We start from the raw sequence: 17,427 nt of genomic DNA on the forward strand, positions 1-17,427 counted from the left end.
GGATTCATAGATTGTTGTAAATTGGTTTTCAAACACCTCCAGATGTCATATATTCTCACTAAAACCTATCTTGGAAGAGACTTTTCTATTAAATAAATCATTTGATGTCATATATGTATGTCACATCTTCAAGGAAACAAACAACGAGCCCGATGCTGTGTCTAAAGAAGGTGTTCCATTGGTTTTGGGCACCTGGCACATAGTGGAGCGACACAATGATGTTGAACATGATTTCTTTCACAGACCCTTTATCGAGGGAAATCTTGATGTAGCCTAATTTTGTCTCCTTTTCATCATGTTGGAAGTTTATACAAGATGTTATGCTCAAAGGCAGTGTTTTTTGGTTTTTCTATCATGGATAGTGACTATATGATGTTTTTTATGCACAAACAGGTTTTTGACCAAAATAGCTACGGACAACAATACAGTAAAAATTTATGGTTTTTCTTAACATGCGCATAGTCTCAGCTATGCATCAGTGACAGGCCTTGGCACAGTGAAGGCAGGCCTTCTACATTTATGATCTTCATAGTGGATAGGTGTCCAAAAGTATGTTTGGCTCATTGTCTAAATGATTTTTTTGATTTCTTTGCCTCTGTTGAAAACTCATGTTTCAAAAATTGTATTTAAAACTATGTATCTTTTAATAAATTATATGCATGGATTGTCTCTATAGAGTGCCCATGGCATAGTCAAAATGTAATTTCAAAATCTAATAGAAAATTACCATTTTTTCCTTATAAAAAAAACATGTGTAGCATAAAAGAAAAAAGATGGAAAAGTAAAATATAATATTAATAGGTGGTAAGGCTTTAGGAAAATAAGTAGCTTGAGAAGTGTTTGGATGAAAAGCATATCACCTATTGATGTACCTTCCCTGTTTTAAATTTATAATACATGTACAACACAAAAGAAATAAAATGGAAATGTTAGGTACAATATTAATGAATGGTAAGGCTTAGGAAAATGGGAGTTTGGGAAGTGTTTGGATGAAAAGCGTATCACCTCTTAATGTACCCTCCTTGATTTAAATTTATAATACATATGTAACATAAGAGAATATGATACATGTGTAACATAAGAGAAATAAGATGGAAAGGTAAGATACAATGTTAACAAGTGGTAAGGCTTTAGGAAAATGGGTACCTTGGGAAGTAGGTGGTAATAGTTTGAGGAAAAGCATGTCACCTATGGATGTAGGTGGTAATAGTTTTAGGTAAATGGGGAGCTTGAGAAGTGTTTGGATGAAAACCATGTCACCCGTTGGATGTGTCTTCTTATGACCCCACCATATCCCCTTAAAAATATCCAAACTTCATTCAGTGTAGCCAAAGTGTGACCACAAGTGAAAATTTGGAACGCTAGTCATCAGCAAAATATAAAAAAGCATGTGAACTTTTGATGTGTTTACGCGTGACACCAACATATATGAGAAGATCTGATATTTCCTCAATGTTGCAAAAAGAGACGATTTTAAATTCCACTAATGTCCTATGAGTCATCATTCCCATATTTTAAAATTTCGTCAAAAAAGAAACGCTTTGGTTTGCTAAAGCTGAATTGGATGTACTAGATAATTATAAAAACCATTCGGTATAGATAGAATTGCGAATAACTTATATTAAGAGTTAAGATAAGATTGAAAACGATATTAATGTTATCCTTGTCACACGCCATTTCATAGCATGGCCTTACCTTACCTTGTGGTGCGATGTTACAGATTGGGAATTAGTGAGATTCGTATAAATGTTGGTCGTAATATAATTGTGCAACGAAAATATTAAAATATTATTATTATTATTAAAATGAATTATTTATATATATATATATATACGTTGTGGTTCGATGTTACAGATTGGGAATTAGTGAGATTCGTATAAATGTTGGTAGTAATATAATTTTGCAACGGAAATATTAAAATATTATTATTATTATTAAAATCAATTATTTATATATATATATAAAATTAAATTTGAAATTTTTTTGATGAAGTTGTCTATGCTCATTGATGATGTGATGGTTAGAGATTATCTTGGTTCTAGGTAAAGTGGTTGCCAACATGATGAGCTTGACCTAGGCAACGTGACTGCCAACGTGTCAGCCTAATCTAGATAACGTGGTTTCCAATGTGTCAAACTGACCACAGGTTTATTAAATCCAGCTTTGGGAGAGGCGTCCACCACCTCACATGTTGCCCTGCATTAATCTCGTTCATGTCTTTGACTCATCTAAACTTTTCATGGAAGATTTTAATTTCGGGGTCTTGATTATGCTCCCTCATTTAGCCTTGTTTCTCTTCTTCCTATTGTTTCCACCACTAATCATGGAGATTAGCTATATCTCCTCCCCTTTCTCACTTTTGCTTGAATATTTCTCTGTATCTTTCCTCTTAGGCTTGTTTTATCATGTTGCAGGTAAGGTACATTTCTCAACTTCTGTAGAATCCTCATTTGTCCCCCTGAAAGGTTACAATCTCTTTTTCGGGTTGCATTTCATCCACCCCTTGGCCCTAGGGATCCTTTGTTCAATGCGACTCGTTCTTCTATTGGAAACCATGACACATTAACACACTCATTATTGTTTGGGTAGTGGAGGTTGAGGGGGTATTTGTGGCTTGAGGGCTTGATTTTGCATTAAGGCTTCTATGTGTCACTTTCAAACCCATATCCCCTTGAGATTTAGTTCGAGATGAATGTTGTGGAGGATGTTGTTCACCATGAATGTTAGGGAGTTCTAGTTTCAGAGGTTTTGAATGGTCTTCCTGAATAGATTCCTGACACAATGAATATCAAAGGTAAGTAGAACCATTAACTGTACATAGTCGATTTATATTGGCACCTAAAGACTCTTCTGGGAAGTATTGGTGGATAGATGGGATGCAAGGGATAATATACAACACAAGCTAGATGAATTGAGGTTGTTGCTAATGGATATTGAAGTCCATCTTGCTCGCCTAGAAATGGGATCGCTTGTAGGCCTGGCAACAGTGTCACATTGCAAGGATGAAGATCACCCCATAGACTTGGACACTTCCCTATCTTCGTGACTCTCAAGTTCGTTTTATTTACTGCTTTGTTTGAAATGTTTAGAATTTCTTTGTTTGTTATGTTGTTGTTCTCTTAGCTTATTTTCCCACTCATGAAGACAACCATTTTCTTTTGTCACTCATTTTGTTATGCTCTTGATAGGTTTCCCTATTATAAAAGTATTTCTTATCTTTTATAATTCGATTTTTCACTACTTAATTTATTTTCAGATAACCACCATCAATTAATTATTGTGTTTCTATTCTAATTTCCTAAATAACCAGCCAAAAACATATAACAATCTATAAATATTATAATTTTGTGAACTCAGAAAAACTTAAAAACAATCATAGCTATAAAATAATATATTTAATAAATACAAAATAATTGTTTCAGACACATTAGTAAATATAATTATTTAAATATTAATGAAGGTAAGAGTTGGAACTCACGAATATTTACCATTTCATACTCTTAAAAGGAAATTTAAAAGACGATATATCATTTTACATGATATCAAATAAATTGTTTTGTATATTGTTTTCAAAATGTTTTAATGTTTGTCGGATTGAAAATCTGTTTATTCTTTAAAAAAAATTAATGTATGTCGGCTTGAAAATTTATTTTAATGATTAATTAAAGATATGGATTAAGAGATGATGCAGTGCATTTGGATGATGTATGAGAGCAAGTGATTCAATGATATGAGATGAGATGAAAGGTGATGTAATGCATTTCAATGATATGAGCTAAAAGCTGTTGTGATGCATTTAAATGATAAAAGATAAATGATTAATTTCTAGAAGGTAATATGAATTTGTATTTTCGTAAATATATTTTTAATTTAAATAAATATTTTTAAATGGTTAGAAGGTAATGTGTTTTTATATATTTTTATAAATATATATTTTCATTTTAAATATATATTTTTCTTCTATTAATTAATATTTTATATTAATGGAAGGAATTTCGCTAAATATCTATTTGTGGGTAATAATATTATGTTAACTTGCTTTTGGCATTGATACCTAAAGAAATGTTGGAATTTTTTCTGCATGTGATGGGAGCAAGCTGAATGAGGGTTTGGAACAGAAATCTAGGGTTGGTAACAATGGAGGAGCAAGGAGGGGGGAGCTCCACTCCCTCCTACATTCAGGTAGTTGCAAATAGAGGCAAGGAAGCGGGTTCGAATCGATTTAAGAAACCAATGGAGGCAGAAATGGAGGAAACAAGCACAAAAAAGCCAGTAAACATTAAATCTCATGAACAGAGAAAGAATCAAGAGGAAGTCAGTAGGTAGAAGAGAACAGGTGATAGCAGTCAGAAAGCTGAGCACAAGACGGTGACAGGACCCTGCAAACCCAGGTCAGCCATTAAACCTAGGGTTGTTTTAAATGATCCAGTGTTACAGGTGCATAGGGATCACATGGCGGCATACACAATTATTTACAAATTTATGGGAATATGGCCAACGGAGAAGGCTTTGAACGCTTGGATTAAAAACCACTGGAAACCAAAGGGGGACATAAACCTTCACCTTGGGTCCAAGGGATTCTTTACAGTGGTGTTCACAAACCTCGAGGATAAAGACAAAGTCTTCAAAGGAGGACCATATTTCTATGTTGTTGTAGGCCTCTACATGCGACCATGGGTGATGAATTTCATCCCGGAACAAGAAAAATTCACCTCTATACCGGTATGGATAAGACTCTACTCCCTACCTTTAGATTACTGGTTGCCAAAATCATTAAAAGCCATAGGCAATAAATTAGGTCATTTTTTTTAAATATCATATGCAACTCTGCGAGGAAAATACACATCCTTTGCCTGCATATGTGTAGAAATGGACCTATCGGGAGCACTTCCAGATGAAATAATTTTAGAAGTCTATGATGAAGAATGGGTGCAAGCAGTCGATTATGAACATGTCCCATTCAGATGTCGTAAGTGTCATGAACACGGACACCTCTTCAGAGACTGCCCACTAAACAAACTGACGGACAATATTAAAACCAACACAGGCAAAGATCCTGCAAGCTTTACCAAGGTAGGAGGCAAGGGGAAAGGAGGAAAAAAGTATCAAAAGAAAGCTAACGAGGATAAGCAACCAAGTCATAACAGTTTCAAGATTTTAGAAGAAGAAGGAGGGAACAATGGAATGAGTCAGGCTTCAGAGGATAATCTTGCAGAGAAGGAAAAATATGACAGCATGGAGGATATACCTGAGAAAAACATACCAGAGGAGGATTTTCCAAGCACTATGGAACTTGGCAGGGACCACGAGATGACCCCAAGTGAAGTTGGTACAGAGGACCACGAACTACAGGAGTTTCTTGAAAGGGAGAATCTTGATCTAGAAAAGTTCCTGGAGCAGGGAACCACCAAAGGAGTTGACTCTCTACCACAAGAGGAGTTTGACAGAGTGCAACAGCTCCTCCTCTAGAGATCTCAAGCAAAGGGTTCTGGGGTCAAAAGGAACCGTGATAGCCAAGAAAACAGAGGGGTAAAATGTTCAATAGAAAAAATTAGAGAGATACATAACAAATGGCTTATTAAGTACGAGTATCTAGAAGTTAGAGCAAACAACACAGCAGGAGGGATTCTCACTCTTTGGAATCCCTAGAAACTTGGAATCCTGGATGACGAGGCATCCAGGAACTACCTTTCGATGGTGATCCAACCTTTGGATGACAAGGAACTATATATGATCACAAATGTCTATGGCCCTCAAAAACTTGAAGACAAACTCAAGCTTCTCACCTCCCTGGAGGAGTTGAGAGAGAGACATCGTGTTATGCCCTGGATTTTGGGAGGGGACTTTAACATGATAAAATCTCTTACAAAAAAAAGGAGGGACCAAAATACTAGGCAGGGACTCCATTGCCTTCCAAAACTTCCTAAATGACATGAGACTAGTGCATACTAAGACAATAAATGGTACCTTCACTTGGAACAACAAGAGGGGAGGTGCTTCTCAAGTTGCCTCTAAAATAGACTGATTCATAATCTTAAAGGACCTCGTTCTCACTAGCCTTGACTTGACTACATTAATCCTTCCTTTTGGAGGCTCGGATCACTGGCCAATTCAACTAGAAGCTTCGTTCATAGGCACTCCGAGGAATAAACCTTTCAGGTTTGAAAATGTCTAGCTCACTCACCATAACTTCATCGATAACATGAGAAAATGGTGGGTGGAAGACATGCCTATTCAAGGTACAAAGATGTTCCTTCTACAACAGAGACTGAAACACATCAAATGCAGGCTTAAAGAATGGAACAAAAATGAATTTGGCAATATTTTCAAAGCTAAAAGAGAAGTTGAACAAAAACTACAGGGAATTATTCAAATCCTTATCACAAAGGGCTTTACCGAGGAAAGGAAAATGCATGCTGACTCTCTTCAACGGGAATGGGAAAATAGATGTCAGCAAGAGGAGACATTTTGGAGACAGAAAGCGAGAGTGCAATGGATAAAAGAAGGGGAAAGAAATACAAAGTTTTTTCACAAGTCTATTGTGGCTCACAGGGCACATAACAGGATTTCAAAGCTTAGAGACACTCAAGGGAAAGAGCTCAGCACCCACAAAGAAATGGAATCGGCTCTGGTTCAACATTTCCAAAATATAGCTGAGGAGCCACCCTTAGACAAATCACTATTTATCAATAATTTCACAAGGTATATTCCAAAACTTGTAACCAGGGAAGACAATTACAATCTAAACATGCCAGTGACTGAAGAGGAGGTCAATGAAGTTATCAAAGAGATGCAAAATGGGAAGGCTCCAGGCCTGGATGGGTTCAATGTAGACTTCTTCAAAGCATGCTGGGAAATAGTCAAACAAGACATCCTTGATGTTGTGGAGGACTCGAGAAGTTCCAAAACAGTTTTGAGGGCACTCAATGCATCTTTCATAGCTTTGATTCCAAAGCAGGAAAAAGCTATGACACCAGATAGATTCAGACCCATAGCTTTATGCAATGTGGTGTACAAAATTATTTCTAAGGTAATTGCAAACAGACTCAAGCCCCTTCTTCCTACTCTTGTATCTGAGGAGCAAACTGGATATGTGGAAGGAAGACAAATTCTAAATAACATCATTCAAGCTCACGAGGTGGTTCATTCTCTTAAGAGCAATAAGCAAGTGGGCATGATCATATAGTTCGACGTATCCAAAGCTTATGACAAGCTAAGCTGGTTGTACATCGAGGAAGCACTAAAAGCGTATGGCTTTGACCATAATTGGATAAGATGGGTTATGGCCCTTGTCACCACAACTAGTTTCTCTATCCTTCTTAGGGGCTCCCCATCCAGAACCTGTAAGCCCTCGAGAGGCCTCAGACAAGGAGATCCGCTCTCCCCCTTCCTCTTTATTCTCATGATGGAAAGATTAGGCAAAGTGATCAAATCAGCTAATGCAGAAGGAAGAATCTAGGGTCTCAAACTAACCCTGAATGGGGACACCTTGACTCATCAACAATTTGTGGATGATACCATGTTGCAGGGTACTCCCACGGTCAAGGAAGCTAAAGCTTTCAAACACATCCTGAACGATTTTGCTATGGCAGCCGACACAGAGGTAAGTCTTACCACATCAAAATTTTCTTTTTTAATACTGACATTGCTATTCAAAGAAATCTCTCCAAAATCCTCGGCTTTCAAAGAGATCAACTTCCCTCCAAATATCTGGGAATACCTCTCACTGACAAACCCTTGAGCAAGGAAGTGTGGGAGCCAGTGACTAATAAACTGCAGGACAAGATTAGAAATTGGACAAGTAGAACTTTGAATTTAGCAGGAAGGCTAGTGCTTACAAAGGTTGTCCTACAAACCATTCCCATCTTTATGTTTTCAGCTCTTCCTACTCCTAAAGGAGTTATACATCATATTAGGAACATGAAAAGAGATTTTCTTTGGGGCAAGGGGGAAGAGAAAAAGAAATGGGCTTTGATAGCTTGGGAAAATATTTGTAAACCCAAGACCCATGGAGGTTTGGGACTTCACGACCTAGAAACCCTAAGAAAAGTCTTGGGGGCTAAACTTTGGTGGAGATGGCTAAAGGAAACAAGAACCCCTTGGAAAAAGCTCTGGAAATAGAAGTATGAAAACAACTGGCAAGAAAGGGATCTGATTTGGATGACGAGGCTCATCAAGGGCTCCCACATTTGGAACAATGCTTGGGAGAATAGAGCCATAGTACAGAAGCATAGTTTCTGGGAGATCAGAGATGGAAACATAGCTTGGTTTTGGGAGGATAACTGGCATCAGTAACCTAACCTGTGTAGAGAAGAACTAGCCATTCTCAAGAATGACACTGACAAATAAAGGCTTATTCAGGGTAAGTGACTTCTGGGATCAAACAAGGGACAAGGTAAAATGGATAACATGGAAGGACCTAATTTATAGTGAAGAGACCCCTTTGAAGGCCCAGGTAGAAGCTCTTGCAATGATATTAGAACAGAGAAATATTTTGACTTCAGCTTCGTCGGACCAATTAAGATGGGGGAGAAACAATGAAGGAAACTTCAACCTCAAAGAAGCCAAAAGAATAGCCATTGGGCTTGACTTTCCAAACCCTAATAAGACATGGAAGGACATATGGCAGAACCAACACTGGATGAAAATCAAACTGTTCATGTGGTTGGTGCAAAAAAAAAAAAAAAATCTAACTTGGGAAAATCTTAGAAAAAGAGATTTAGCTGGTCCATCTAGATTCCAATTATGTGGTCTACAAGAAGAAATGATGGATCACCTACTCAACCTCTGCCCATTTACATCTACCTTGTGGGATTGGGTAGCCTCAATCTTCAGAAAAACCGACAGGGACAAATATAGTATCATTGGCACTTTGAAGAACTAGAGGAAAGACTTCTCAGAAAATGAAATAATCAATAAAGCCTAGACTCTGATACCAGGTTTTTTGATCTGGGATGTCTGGAAAGAATGCAATAATAGGATTTTCAAGAACAAAATTGGCTCAACCCAGAGCATCATAGCTCAAATTATAAGACAGCTCAAAGAAACTGTGAGCACCCTTCTAAAGAAACCCCCCGAGAACCCTCCACTAAGGCAGGAGGCTCAGATACTCTTTCAATTGGGTCTCCAGTTACCTGCCCCCCAGGGCATAAGCAAGATAGTAAGACACACAACAACGGGAAAGGACTTCTGGCAACCGCCTCCTCAGGGCTTTTTGAAATTCAATATAGATGGGGCCTCTAAAGGAAACCTTGGGGTGGCTAGTTATGGCGGGGTTATAAGAGATGAGCAGGGTTACATAAAAATCATCTTTCATAGTCATTTGGGGAAGGCCACAAATAATATGGCAGAACTCATGGCCTTAGAGCAATGCCTAGAAATCTTGATTAAATCAAATTTACATAATGCCATCATAGAAGCAGACTTGGAATTGATAATCAATTCAGTCAAGAAGATAAGCAATGACATAGCACCAAAAAAGTTTCAAAGCACTGGCGGTTACTGCAGGTCTACCAATGAATTCAATCCCACCTGAAAACCCTGAGAACACTAAGATTTGTTCATGTGTGCAGAACAGCCAACAGGTTAGTGAACCGTCTAGCAAATGAAGGAGTCCTCTACACTAGAAACAACAGAAGCTACGCTTGGGAGGCCACACCCTCAGGAAATTTGTGGGAGGATTGTAATAGACAAGCGATCGAATATAGGGAGCATTATCAAGCTATGAAAGATAAGCAGTAATTAGACCTATGGAAACAGAGGAAAGTGAACCAATCACAGAAAAGAAACAAGGGGTATATAGCAGGCAGGTTGACGAGCAGTCGACCATTGATTGCATGGAAATCTGACATCCAACGGATTTCGGGCGGAAAAATGCTTGGAAGATAAACCTTCAAACGGACCCAAAATACTTTAGAGCAATGGTTAATGCCACTCATTGGGTCCGAATGGAAAATTATCAAGTGCACATGTTACCGACCTGAAATTAACTTAGGACTGTCTGATTTACGAAGGCGAGATCACACGGTATTCGGGCCATCAAGATTATCGACAGTAAACCCTAAACCGGACCCGAAATTGTTTAGAATGGTGGTTTTGATTTCCCATCGGGTCCGTAAGAAAAGTTAAGGTACGGGCAAGTTGGTGACCCGAAATCAATCTTCACCATTAGATGTATGAGCACTGGTTCGCTCTGTTTTCGGGCTACTAAGTAAGAAAATGCTTATTGCTTGTTTTTAGTTACATATTGTTGCACTAAGGGTCATAGGATTTGTGGGCCCTCGAATTCAAAGTCCTTCACGTTTTTCATGACTCGAAACTTTGGTCTATCAGTGGTCCCGAAAGGACATTATAGCCCTTTTTTCTTCTCTTTAGGATTAAGAAGGTAGGATTCTTAATAGTTGCTTTGAGCGCTGGTTAAGAGAGTCAAACCTTTTGTAAGTTTTTTTGAGTTAGGTTAGGGGTTGTTGTTCTTAACCCCATGCTTTATGTCATTATGTAATTTTCTTGATTAATGGAAGGTACCACTCTTACTTGATAAATATATATATATATATATATATATATATATATATATATATATATAATATTAATATTAAAAAATATATTTTATATAAACAAAATGTTCAAATAATATATATTTATGATCCTTTTTATTTATATGAAATAATTTTACTATTATTATTTAATTAAATATAGTAATAAAATTTTATATTTAATTTTATTAAAAAAATATTTTCAATGGCATAAGAATAAATGACTAATTTTTCTAAGGTAAGTTGATTATAGTGTATTTATATATATATCTATATATATATATATATATATATATATATATATATATATATAATATTAATTAATATTTTATTTTAATGTTTTTGTTCGTTTTTTTTTGTAATCTTAAAGGAATTTAGTAGTTCCTCTCACATGTAGTTTCTAGTAAGGATTTGTGGCTTATCTTCATTTCCCTAAACCGGTCATAATCGGGTGATTTGAACTTTAGATCTCTTATAAATGGGTGATTTGAACCTTAGATCTCTTAGTTTTATTAAGACTTACATTACTTTAATCACCAATTAAACCTCTGTAAGACTATTTTATTTTAATATTAAAAGATATATTTTATATGAACAAAATTATTAAATAATATATTTGTATAATAATTTTTGTTTACATTAAAATAATTTATTATTATTGTTATTATCGATTATTTAATTAAATATAATAATAAAATAAATAAATAATTATATTTAGTTTTAGGAAAAAAGCTATCAAAATTATTATTCATAAATATTTTTAATTTATATTTATCTTATATATAATGTATTAACAATTTACAAATTAGAATTAAATTGCTTAGTAAAAACTATTGTTTATATATTATTTCTTTGATTTTTTTTATACATTGTTGTTGCATTGAAATAGAATACATTTACATCAGATAATTCAAAATTATTGTCTTTAGTCTGCCACCTTGATCACTAAAGAAAAGAGAAGGACTAGCAAAGTTAAATGTTTGTCCAAGATTAACAAAGATCAAAACTATTTGTTCTCCCACTTTGGGGAAACTAGCAACAAGAGACAAAAATAGTGGCATTATTTCACTATAAGGACTAAGCCAACAAGAAAATTAAACTAAGCATAGAGTTAAAGTGAAAAATAACTATAACCTTGAGGGATAGTTGGAGAATCCATACTATAGCCCTAAGGGCCTACTAGAGAAGCCATAATTGAGATGAAGTTGCAAGGAACCGAAGCATTAGGATGAGAAAGAAGTACCCATGTTGATAGGTTGTTCCTCAACCTTTCATGGTGGAAGAATTGGAGAGCTAGGTGGAGAACCCATCTCTAATCTAGCTATCCACCTTTCCACATCAAGCATGAGGTCTTGGATTTCATCTAACCTATGTAAAAGATTGAATTGGGATTGTCTCCTATCTACCAAGACATTTCAAACCAGCAACTTGACATACCAATATAAATCAATTGTATGCAGATAATGATTTTGACGGCCTTGTGAATTACCTATATCAGGAACCCAAGGAGCCATGGCTGCCATGACATTTGAATTAAGAGTGACCTATTGTTCATGTCAAATTTCTTTCTCCACTAGCTAAATTTCCTCTTGTATGTCCAAGATTGTGCGGGCATGGAAACTATGGGATACAAATTCCACTCAAAGGCATGTCGTGGAACCCCTTGAAGCTCCATTATCACAACCGTTGCACCTACAATGAGCTCTCTGATGCATCATGGTTGTCGAAGGTAAAAGGGCATCACATGGACAAAGATTAAGGTGATAGGGGATTTGCATGAGGCAACCATGAAAGAGATATGTCATTATGATTTTCTAGTTAGGCTACATCGACATTAAATGAGGGACTATACCCTCTCACTCTAAAAAATATGACAACATGGGGGGGTGGTTCAATAATGAGGATGGGAGACAAACCACTCAAGAAATTGGGCGAGAGCCCAGGAACATGGTGGGTGAAGACATGAGCTTAAGGAAGCAACGAAGGAGAACACTAGAGTCAAACTACAACCAGGGTTTCTCGATGCTTCCAACGCGTATATCATAAGATTTCCAAGGGGCCTTGGCCTCTTGCCTTGAAAGGAGAGGTCCCTTAAATGTGCCTCGAGGGAAAGACATTCACAAGAAATTAATGTAAGAAGACATGTTGAACCCCAGCCCCATATATGTCACCTATCTTGAATGTAAATGTTAAATGTAAAATTTTCACTTTTTTTCTCATATAATATTTTTAAATTAAATTATCTCTAAACTAAAATTATATATATATTTTTTATAAAAATAATTTTATTTTATATAAAAATAAATCATTTTTATTCAATTTTTAATATAATTTTGATTTTTATCATATATTTTTTCCTTTTTATTTCAACATAATTTAAAAATGTTATTTTTTTAATTCATAATCTTATCACATAATTTTTGCTAAAATTTTAAAGTTTTATTATATAAATTAATTTTTCAATATAAAAATGAATTCTTAATCTTTAAAACCATGGGCAAACTCTAATGGTGTATATTCAATAGATTAAAATTATAAATTTTGAATTTTGAATTAATTTAATATAGAATTGACCAAAAATCTACTAAAAGGAGATAAACTAATGTCATGTCTATTGATTTCAAACATTCAGTATTATAGTTATTAATATACTTACTATAAAATATATTAACAAAGATCTATTTTAACTATGGATTAGTGGTGTAAACTTTATTTAAAAAATATTAAATTTGAAAAAAGGTTTATATCTTGTGTTTAATCTTTTTAGGTGTTTGATAAATTAGTGTTTAAGATAGATTCTTCTATCTACACAGATACTTTTTTTTCATTGTTTGAATTGTATTCTTGAATGCATAAATCTATTTAATGATTTGAAAAAAAATTGGGCACTTGGACTGTATAGACTAAGCAACTTACACTTGCAATTTAAAAAAGTTTTTGTTGGGATTTAGACAAAATTGACCAAAAATATACTTCAAAAAGAGCCAAAATGTAAAATAGTGAGACTATTTTAAATGTTTTAACCATAAAAAAATAAATAAATATATATATATATATATATATATATATATATATATATATATATATATATATATATATATATATATATATATGCATGCTTTCAATAGCTTTATACAACATATACATAGTTTTCCCCTTAAATTATATATACAAGATATACATAGTTGATATTGAAATATTTTAGTTAATATGAATGTTGAAATATTTTATTTATAAACCATGTTAATTTATTATATTATTATTATTATTAACATTTTTTAAATGGCACACACTAATTTTATATTAAGAATTAAATGAGTTACGTATCAAGCATTTTTTTTCACGTTTCATATATATATATATATAGATATAGATACACTTTTTATCTCTATGTGAAGTTAATAAATATTTTTAAAAAGCATAAAAAATATAAGTTGTTTTTTTAAGTTACTTATTTTTCTTTAAAATTGATATAAAATTATGTTATGTTATATGGATATTGAAATATTTTATATATGGGTGAGAGTGAAAGTTAAATATTTTAATGCATCTCATTCATGTTGGGTTGATTGCTATGGATCCTCTTTTCTTCCAACGTGACTCTCGATATGAATGTGACACTTGTGGATTTTTAACTGAATGCTAGCATTCTCCATGTAAAACTGTTGGAGATGTCAATCATTATCAAGACAGTCAAATTCTTGGTTATTTTATGAAAAGACACCATGAATGGTTAGTCATGACTAAGATTAAACACCAAATTGTATTAAGAAAGCCTATGATTGTACGAAGAATTTATATAAAGGCTTGAGATTCTTGTAGATATTCTCAGATAAGATTTCCAGGGGCCACACCCTTGGGGGACTAATGGTTCTCGTGGGCTTGTCCTTAAAGCTTCCACAATGTAATAATGATGTCTAGTCACAAGACTGAATGTGACCAGTTTTCTCGTGGGCTTTTCTGTTTAAAAGCATCCACTATGTAAAAGTTATTTACAGTACAATGTTTTCCGTGGGATTTGTTCAAATCTTCCACGGTGTAACTTAGTACGAATATTCTTCAGTCATGAGACTCGGAGCACTTCTCCGACTTTTGGTGAGCTTTGAGCCACATCTCTTTGATTGATGAAAGATAGTATTGAATCTGTTTGCTTGACTGTCAGATGTTTGTCCCCTCATTTTCCTATATAAGGAAGGAGTAGGGCTCATTCTGGGCATTCGGGGTGTGAGTGTGATTTTGGTTATGTTTTTGAGTCCTTGAGTCCGAGGAGGAAGTTCTTTCTTCCATCTCTTTAGAGTCAGATCTGAGAAGCCTGTGCATCAAAGTGAGAGCTCTGGTGAGAACCTAAAGTGGCCAGATTATTAGGTTTTTGAAGTCTGTATGTTTTTGTAAGAATTCAAGTTCTAAGACAAAGTTTGTGAAAGGCCAGGAAGCCTTTAGATAGCTTCTTGCTTGACAAGTCGAAACATCTAATAAATGCCTAAACAATCTATCTCTGGAAAGGAGCTTCAGAATTTCTCTTTGAATTTGTAAAGAAACTTCTACATAAATATATGAGTATCCATTTTCTGAGCATGATACATTCCACTTGAGTACATTTTTTTTTCATGTGTTAAAACTGTCTATTGAGGTAGTATCTGTGAGACAAGAGGTTCGCTTGAGGTTCACCGGAGGTTCGTCGAGGTCTGAGGAACACCAGTCCGTAGTATCTGTGAGACAAGAGGTTCGCTTGAGGTTCGCCAAGGTCTGAGGAATACCAGTCCGTTAAAGGCAGGAGGTTGTGTGTCGGACACTAGAGTGTGAAAGTCCAAAGGTTCATGTACGGGTTCGTGTAAAGGTTCGTGTATTGATCACAAAGAAGAGACTTAACGAGAAGAAGCTTCGCATCTAAAGCCCCTGCAACAAATTGGTATTAGAGCCAGAAATGTCTAGTTCATTACAGTTAGTACTCAAAATCTATAAGTCTCTAAAATGGATAGTTCTAGAAGATCAGTTTCTTTCAAAGAGCTTGAAGTTTAAGAACAAGCTAAAGAAAACCCATTAAGAGATATGTTTTCTTCATCATCTAAAAGGGTTATAAATTCTATAGAACTTGAATATTTTGAAAGTCAGCCTGCACCTAAGTGGTGTCTGCCTAGTATCTCCTCATTAGAAGTATATGCTGACTTATATATGTTCCATCTTAAAGTTATAACGAGAGTATCTATCAAAGAAAGTATTAGTCAAATACAAGAGAACTCAGATTCTGTACAAACACTTTCTCTTCTTGACACTAAGAAACTTCAGGCTGAAGCCAAAAGACTGGGAACCAAATATTTGCATCTGGGGTGCATAAGGGTAGGGATCAATCCCTTAGTCCATAGAGGACTGAATACTTTTGTTCTTGTCACAGTCAGAGATTTGACACATAACAAGTATTTAGATTCATTGATAGGAGGAATGGTTGCTCCATTATCAAATGGACCAGTATACTTTGATTGTTATCCCACCTTTTCTATATATATATTTGATGAGCACATCAAGGATATTTTACAACTACAAATTCAAACAACAGGGTTTGATATGAAGAAAAAGAGAAATAATATTGCCATTCAAACTCATGGTTGTTTTAGACACACAAATACCCTTTATCCTGTAGTTCTCCATGCTCCCAGCAAAGAATCCAAATCTAGTGTGGTTGTTCTAACAGATACCCAGAATCAAAAGATAGAACATCAGATTATTAAATGGGAGGACCTAAGTTTCCCAGAACATTGGGTTGTTGATAACCCAAAACCTCCAACATTGCAAAATATTACTTCTGTTGATATACAAGAAGGACCATCATCTACTATAGTATCCTTTCCTAGAAGATCTACAATAGATCGCAAAAGAATCAATTTAGCTTGCAAAGCATCATCCATGTATATTGATCCACAAGTAGTAGATATTGCCAGTTCTTTTACACCATCTGTAAATTTCCCTCATATAGATCTATTTGAATATGCCCAGATTGTAAATTTTTCATCCCTGCAAGTCATTTTCCCAAGCTGCAATCAAAAGATAAATCTCAGTAGCCTTGCTGATTCTGTCATACATCAGAACCACCATCCAAGGACAAGAGTATCTCCTCCTACAACTTCTATCACTCTGTGTCCAAATCCTAAGTGTTCTGAAATACCTTTCCCTCATGATACTGATCATGTATTAATGATTCATGAGCTTCCATCTTTGGAAAATGAAGACCCCCACCTCAAAGACATGTTTAGCAAAATGTGTCCTACTGGTATGCCTCGCTATGGTCTAGGATATCTGGAACAACTTGATGAAATAATCCCTCAATCTAGATTTGACAACTTTGTGCCTTCTAATTGTAAGAAATCGTCAAAACCAGAAATGCACAAGTTCTTTTCAGTTATGGAAGGATGTAGGAAGCATACAATTGATCATCAATGGATGAAAATATGCTTAATTGGGATTTATACACTCATCCTGAGGCTGAAAGTTTTGACCTTACCACTCCATACCCAGAAAAAATTAGATTATCCCATGAATGGAAAACATACATGCAAAAGAAAAATGTCTGGTTGTCTTTTTATGAAAGGAAGAGGAAGCAAGAAAAATACAGATGTACAAATGGCAGATGATGAATCATCCTCAGCAAAACATTCTTTGACTGCCATAGATGGCAGTAAAATTGAAACTCCTACCACCTTCCCTCCTTATAAAGGCATTGTATTAGGAGAAACACATAACAGTGCTAAAGCCATTCCGCTAGTCATAAAAGATGACAGTGCCCTTGGCATTGATGGTAGGATACAAAAATCCAGTGAATAGATAAACTAGACAAATACAGCAGTTAAGGGCTAGAAATGAATTGTGCAAAGTCTATTGAAGTTAAAAAAGCTTTTTA

The sequence above is a fragment of the Pinus tabuliformis genome, chromosome 2_2 (assembly GCF_031772625.1).
Source record: "Pinus tabuliformis cultivar Carrire ecotype Pingquan chromosome 2_2, CPIR1, whole genome shotgun sequence".
Classification (NCBI taxonomy): domain Eukaryota; kingdom Viridiplantae; phylum Streptophyta; class Pinopsida; order Pinales; family Pinaceae; genus Pinus; species Pinus tabuliformis.